The following is a 7,290-nucleotide window of genomic DNA, read 5'->3' as shown; positions in this document are numbered from 1 at the left end:
ACAATTTAAAGACTATATATGGATTCCCCATAAGCCAGTGCTAAAACTAACAGACCAGACTACTACCAAGGTGAGGCCAGTATTTAATTGTTCTTATAAACATAAGGGCTTAGTATCATTGAACGAAGCAGCATATCCTGGAGTGAACCTGATGAGCGACATGATAAAATTGAAGATCCGATTCTGAACAAACCGATATGTCTTGTTGGCTGACATCAGAAAAGCCTTTCTGATGATTCGTCTGGCATCAGAAAAGGATCGTAATCAGTTTTGCTTTTTTCTGTAGAAAGGTGAAAAATTACATTGCTACAGGTACAAAACCCTTATTTTTGGCTTCAATGCAAGCCCTTTTATTTTAAATTACGTATTAAAGCTTCATGCAGAGAAATTCCCTTTGGATGAATGTTCGTGTAGCAGAATTAGCAGTAACCAAAATGAGAAATAGAGAGCTTACCTCGGATACGTCTGTTTTGGGCTGAGCGAAAGAGAGAATTCCAAGATGGCGTCCATGGGCTTTTATTAGCGTTTACCCAATGTAATTATCGTTGAATCACGTCTGTTCTCGCGTGATTATGCAAATATGTCGTTCCTGGCCGCTATAAAGGCAGGACACTGGAAAGGAGAGGGGGCGTTCTGCAGATTGTGTGTAGGTGATTCTGGCGAGTAGATTGTGCTTGTTACGACCCACGTGTCTGAGAGAAGCGAGTTTTTGTTCCGTCTGTTTTTAGTTGTATTTTTTTTTGTTTGTTTTGCCTACTACATTTTTGTTTCAAGCTATTTCGGCCTGACTATGGCGAAGGTGCGGATAAGCAGCGATATTATCAAGGCGTTCTCTGGCGAGGGAAACGTTGTAGCGTGGCTGAAAAAAGTGAGACTTGTCGCACAACTTCAGCAGGTGGATGATGTAGCGAGTCTGCTACCTTTTTATCTGGAAGGTGATGCACTGGCCCTCTACATGGAAATGGAGGAGGACGATCAAAGAGAAATAGACCAGATTGAGGCCCGATTAAAGGAGGCATTTGCCGACGACGCGTTTGCAGCATACAGAAAAATAACTATGGTTAGATGGGCTGGTGAACGTGTGGATGTTTACGCCAACAAAATCAGGCAGTTGGTTGGATTGGCTGGATTCACAGGAGATGGCTTAGGGAGACTCACAAAATTGCATTTCGTCACTGGGTTCCCTGACACTATCTCAATTGCTCTTCAACAGGTGCCGAACATCAAAGTCCTGACCATGGAGAAACTAATGTCGAGAGCAAGAATTTTGACGACTGGAGAACACAATCAGGACGTGGTTGCGGCCACACACTCACCCAACAACCACAGAGCCCAGAATATTCCTGTTAGTGTGACCTGTTTCAAGTGCAATACGAAAGGCCACTTTGCAAAGGACTGTCAAAAACGTGGAACACGGTGTTACCGTTGCGGTGAAAGTGGACACTGGGCTCGGAATTGCTCGGGAAACGAGCATGGGGAGGACGCATAAGCGCCAGTCTGCTTCCCCACCAAGATGCGAGCACAACGCCCCCAGTGATAAGCATCCACGTTGACGGGATGCGATGTTTGGCGCTTATTGATACAGGATGCTCTAGGACTATTTTACATGCAGACCGGTGTCGGTCTTGGAGAAAAACGAACGTAGATGTCAAAACGATTGGTGGAATGTCCCATGCGTGCTGTGGTGTTGGAGCGGTCTCTGTGTCCACTGACGAAGGTGTGTCTGCCAGAATCGATGTGTTGGTGGTGCGTGGCAAACCGCTGGGGTTTGACTTACTTCTAGGGATCGACGCCATAAAAGCTCTGAGCGGTGTCGTTGTCAACCCTACAGGATCAGTGCGGCTGGGCGACAGAAAAAATATTAAATGCGCAGCCATTTCTATTAATGAACCGGATTTCACCGCCACCTTTGATCATCAAAACCGAACATGGACCGCATCGTGGAAGTGGTCTGAGGACCACCCCCCTGAAAGACTACACAATTGAGTGTCAGAATACCCAGTGCCGGCAGAAATCCGTGAAGAATACACGCAGGAGCTCCGCACCTGGATAGATAATGGTTGACTCGTGCCGTACCCAGAGGACAAATTGGGACCTCCCAAAGGCCTAATTCCCCTGATGGCTGTGATGCAGCAGAACAAAGCCAAAGTGCGCCCGGTAATGGACTACCAGGAGCTAAATCATTACGTAGACACTTTATGGCCAACGCAGATGTTTGTGCGGCTAAGACGCGTGAATGGAGACAAAAAGATGCTAACGTGTCTCTACTGGACCTTAGGAGAGCATACCTACAAGTCCGGATCCATGAGACACTGTGGCCATACCAGACTGTGGAAATCGATGGGAAAAAATATTGCCTGACCCGTCTGGGGTTCGGTTTGAATGTGGCTCACCTGATCATAAGAGCAATTGTCAGCGAAGTATTGTCTCAGGAAGAAGTTGTAAGCCGCGCAGCATCTGCTTACATCGATGACATTTTTGTCAATGAGGACGTGGTGCCCGCAACCCATGTAAGAGAACACCTAGCGCAGTTTGGGTTGGAGTGCAAGAACCCAGAGCGGTTGAAGGACGGTGTACGGGTGCTGGGATTGCCGGTCTGGATGGAACACAGTGAACTACGGTGGAAGCGAGGAAATGCAATTCCAGAGGCTCCCAGCATTGTTACGCGATGAACAATGTTTTCCCTGTGTGGTCGACTTGTCGGGCACTTTCCGGTGTGTGTTTGGCTTCGTGTGGCTTGTGGAGTACTTAGAAGGAGAGTAAGTTCGGTAACAAAGGGCTGGGATGATGAAGCAAGGGACGCCGTACTGCATCGTATGATGTTCGAAACCTTGGAATCTGTGCAGCGGAACGAAATTGGTGTGTGGATGGCAAAGAGCTGAATGTATGGGTCGATGCTAGCTCCCTAGCAATTGGTGCAGCCTTGGAGATGCGCAAAACTGTGTTGGAGGATGCATGTTGGCTGCGACCTGAAGGTGACTCTCAACATATCAACTTAGCCGAGCTGGATGCCATATTGAAAAGTATCAATTTGGCTCTACAGTGGCAGAGCAAAGTGCTACACATAAAGACAGATTCTGTCTGCGTATACCATTAGGTCTCAAATACGATAACTGGAAAGGTGCGAGTGCGCACTGAGGTGAGTAGTATCAGTAAGTAAAGAATTGCCTTTTAGAAAGGTTTTATTAACTGTAAAATACACGTACGCTCTTGAAAGGATCGAGCGGGAAAATGAAACAGAGGGCGCTTTTATTATGAATGTCAATCCCAAGGGGGATAACTCTTAACAACAAATTAAATCATAACATTTTCCCCGTCCTAAAGTATTCAAGTAAGGGGTAATTAATTATAGACAAATTTTTTTTTTTTTTTTTTTTTTTTTACAATCACATAAGAATCATTTTATTTACAAATAACATATGAACCCAAACTGCAGTTTTTTCAGTATTTAGTCACAAAATCCTTATATTTACTAGGGAATTGTCGAACTCGGGACGACCTCCGCACAGATTGGCAGGAATGCTGATTTTCAGTATTATTTTTTAGTGAAATCTGATTTTCTTCAAGATCAGACGATTGATTTTTGTCTTCCTCATGACCAATGTTTTCATTAGTAGAAGGTTCAAATAAAGTCTCTGAAGTAGTAGGATTATTATTAGAGTTTTCTTCATTTGATGAGTTTGGAGCTAAGTCTCGAACGTTGACAATGGTTTCAGTACCAGAAGGTAGTTGAACATAAGCGTAGTGGGGGTTGACATCTATTAGGGTGGCAGGCGTTACAGGAGGGTCATGTTTACTTGTTTTAGTGTGGTTTCTAATATATATTGGGCCTGGTTTAACCCAAGAAGGAATTGAAATTCCGGAAGCAGATTTACGACTATATTTAAATAGTCTATCATGGGGAGTCATATTAGTGGCAGTACAAAGTAATGATCTAATTGAATGAAGTGCGTCCGGTAGTATGTCTTCCCAATAAGGTAGTTTCATTTGATTAGAATGTAATGTTGTTTGAATGGCCTTCCATAAGGTACCGTTGAGTTTTTCAATCTGTCCATTACCTTCAGGATGATATCTACTTGTTTTAGAAGTAGCAATTCCTTTTTTGTGTAAAAAATCCTTTATTTCTCTTGCTAAGAAATCAGAAGCACGGTCAGTATGTATCATGTCAGGCAAACCAAAAATTGAAAAGAGTTTGTTTAGACAGTGGATAATGGTTTTGCTTGTCATATCTCTGCAAGGAAAAGCGAAAGGAAAACGGGAATACTCATCAATTAGAGTAAGTAGATATTTGTTGCCATGTATAGAAGTAGGTAGAGGGCCTTTAAAATCAAGATTTAATCGTTGAAAAGGTAATATGGCTTGAATGAGAGTCCCTCCATTGGTATTGACGAATTTGGGTTTCAGTAATTGACAGGATGAGCAAGAGTCAGTAATATTCTTAATTTGATCCAAAGTAAAAGGGAGGTTCCTCGTTCTTATAAAATGGCTTAGTCTTGAAACACCAGGATGACATAATTGTTTATGTAAATCACGAAGATCTTGTAGATTGTAAGTAAGAGCAGAGATGCGAGAGAATGTGTCAGCAGCAATATTTTCAGGTCCAGATCGATAAACTATAGTGAAATTGTATTGGGATAATTCTATACGCCAACGACATATTTTGTCATTCTTAATTTTTGATTTTCTTTTATTGTCGAATATGAAGCTGATGCTCTTCTGATCTGTGATGACTTTAAAGTGCCTGCCGAGTAGAAAATGTCGCCACTTACGGAGAGCTTCTACAATAGCGGCTGCCTCTTTTTCTACTGCATGGTGCTTAATTTCGTTAGTATTGAGAGTTCTTGAAAAAAATGCAATAGGACGACCTTCTTGATTTAGTGTTGCAGCAATGCAATAGTTACTAGCGTCCGTTTCTACTTCAAATTCTTTATTTGGATCTACCGTTATTAAAGTGGCGTCTTTTAGATCATTTTTCAATGTTTGAAAAGATTTTAATACAGATGGAGGTAGTGGAAATTCTTTGTTTTGATTTAGTAATAAAATTTTATCAGAAAATTTTTTAATGAATTTGCAGTAATAGGAAAACATTCCAACTATTCTTTTTTGAGATTTAAGATTCAGCGGAGGTGGCATTTCGAGTAATGGTTTTAGTCTTTGATAATCGGGAGCTATTTGATTATTTTCTATGGTGTAGCCGAGTAGAGTAATAGAACTAGAAGAAATTATGCTTTTATTTTCATTTAAAGTGATGTTATATTGTTTAGCAATTTTGTAGAATTTTTGAAGATTGTAATCGTGTTCTTCTTGATTTTTTCCGCATATAGTTACGTTATCAACATACACAAAGGTATCGGTTAGATTTTCTTTTTCTATAATATAGTCTATGCTCCTCTGGAAAGCACTTAATCCATTGGTGACGCCAAAAGGAAGACGAGTAAATTGAAAAAGTCTGCCACTTACTTCAAACGCAGTGAATTTACGATCAGCATGATTTATAGGTATTTGGTGATAAGCAGATTTTAGGTCGAGAGTAGAGAAGATGTTATATTGAGCGATGTCGTCTACCATCTTATTGATATTAGGCATTGGGTAAGCGTCTAGTTCCGTGAATCTATTAATGGTATCGCTGTAGTCGACTACCATTCTTTTCTTATGATTCTCATTCGAAGTTACAAGAACTTGCGCTCGCCACGGAGATATCGAAGGTTCAATTATGCCTTCTTTCAACATTCTAGCAGTCTCTTCTTTTATGAATTTGTTGGCGGCAAAAGTGTAACGTCGGGATTTTGTCGCAATAGGAGTAGTATGAGGAGAAAGATTAGAAAAGAGAGGAGGGGGTGGAACGTTTATGGTAGGAAAAAAATTATTCGTGTTTATAGCTCCAATTATAAGTTTGTCTCTAGGACCGTCGAATTTAAGTGTTACTTTTTTATATTTTTTTAAAATATCTTTTCCGATTATTAAATCAATGAAAAGGTTTTCAATGATTTCAATTGTTATTCCAGAATGGGTTTTATCTTTCAGTATTAAATCCACGACAGCTTCGCCAGTTATTTTAGCATGTTGATCGGAAGCAGCCAGAGCTATAGTTTTGTTTTTAGGTATTGTGAAGAGTTTAAGTTTTTTAGCAGTATTTTCATTAATGAATGTTTTTACACTGCCGGAGTCCACCATAGCGTTCACGAAGTGCCCGTTAATTTGGCATTGAGTGAATGTGACATCTTTGGAGTTAGTTCCTAGTCAGGATAGAGAAGGTGAGGGGTAGTCAGAGTCGTCATAAAGAACAGCAGTATGAGTGTTAGAAATAGAAGATTTACACACTTTAGCCCAATGACCATTTTTTTTTTTGCATTTTTTACATTCGGCGTTTCGTGCAGGACATAAATATCGACGATGACGTGATTTTCCACAGAAAAAACAAACCCCTTTTGGATGCATATTTTCTTTAGTCACAGCTATACGATTGTAGCCCGAAGGATTATTTGTAGCTGCTACAGTAAAGTTATTTGCGTAGCTTATCGAATGCTTTTCTGCTTGTTCAAGAGATCTGGCCGTGGCATATGTGTCTTGTAAAGTCAGGATGGGTTTTTCTAACAGTCGTTGTCGGATGGACGAAGAAGAAATTCCACCGATGAAAGCTTCCTGAATGTATTGATTTTTGTTTTCTTCAGCAGAAACCGCTTCGAAGTTACATGTTTTGGCAAGCATTTCCAATTGTAGTATGAAGGCATCTATATTTTGTGTTGTTTGTTGCTTCGTCGTCATCAATCGATATCTCTTATAAACAATATTTTCAGGTTTTAAATAAGCGGCGTCCAATGTTCTTAATGCACTATCGTAGTCGGTTTTATCGCTTATTAAATCGAAAACAGAGGCTGAAATACAATTGATCAAGGCAAAGAAATTATCTGAAGTGTTTTCGATTAATCCGTTATTATGTGAGCGGATATAATTCTGGAGGGTTAATTTCCAATGCCTATAGGATTTTTCGGAATTAGGGCATGTAGGTTCCACCTCGAATCTGTCGGGACGTAAGATTCGATCCATTATTTTTTTTTTTTTTTTACAGTTAATAAAATTGAGGTGAGTAGTATCAGTAAGTAAAGAATTGCCTTTTAGAAAGGTTTTATTAACTGTAAAATACACGTACGCTCTTGAAAGGATCGAGCGGGAAAATGAAACAGAGGGCGCTTTTATTATGAATGTCAATCCCAAGGGGGATAACTCTTAACAACAAATTAAATCATAACACGCACCAAAGCAGCAAGCGAGATGCTTATTAGGAGGCGA

This window comes from Euprymna scolopes, chromosome 3 (assembly GCF_053919585.1).
Source record: "Euprymna scolopes isolate OS-2025 chromosome 3, ASM5391958v1, whole genome shotgun sequence".
NCBI classification, from domain to species: Eukaryota; Metazoa; Mollusca; class Cephalopoda; order Sepiida; family Sepiolidae; genus Euprymna; species Euprymna scolopes.
This window is presented reverse-complemented; position numbering follows the sequence as displayed.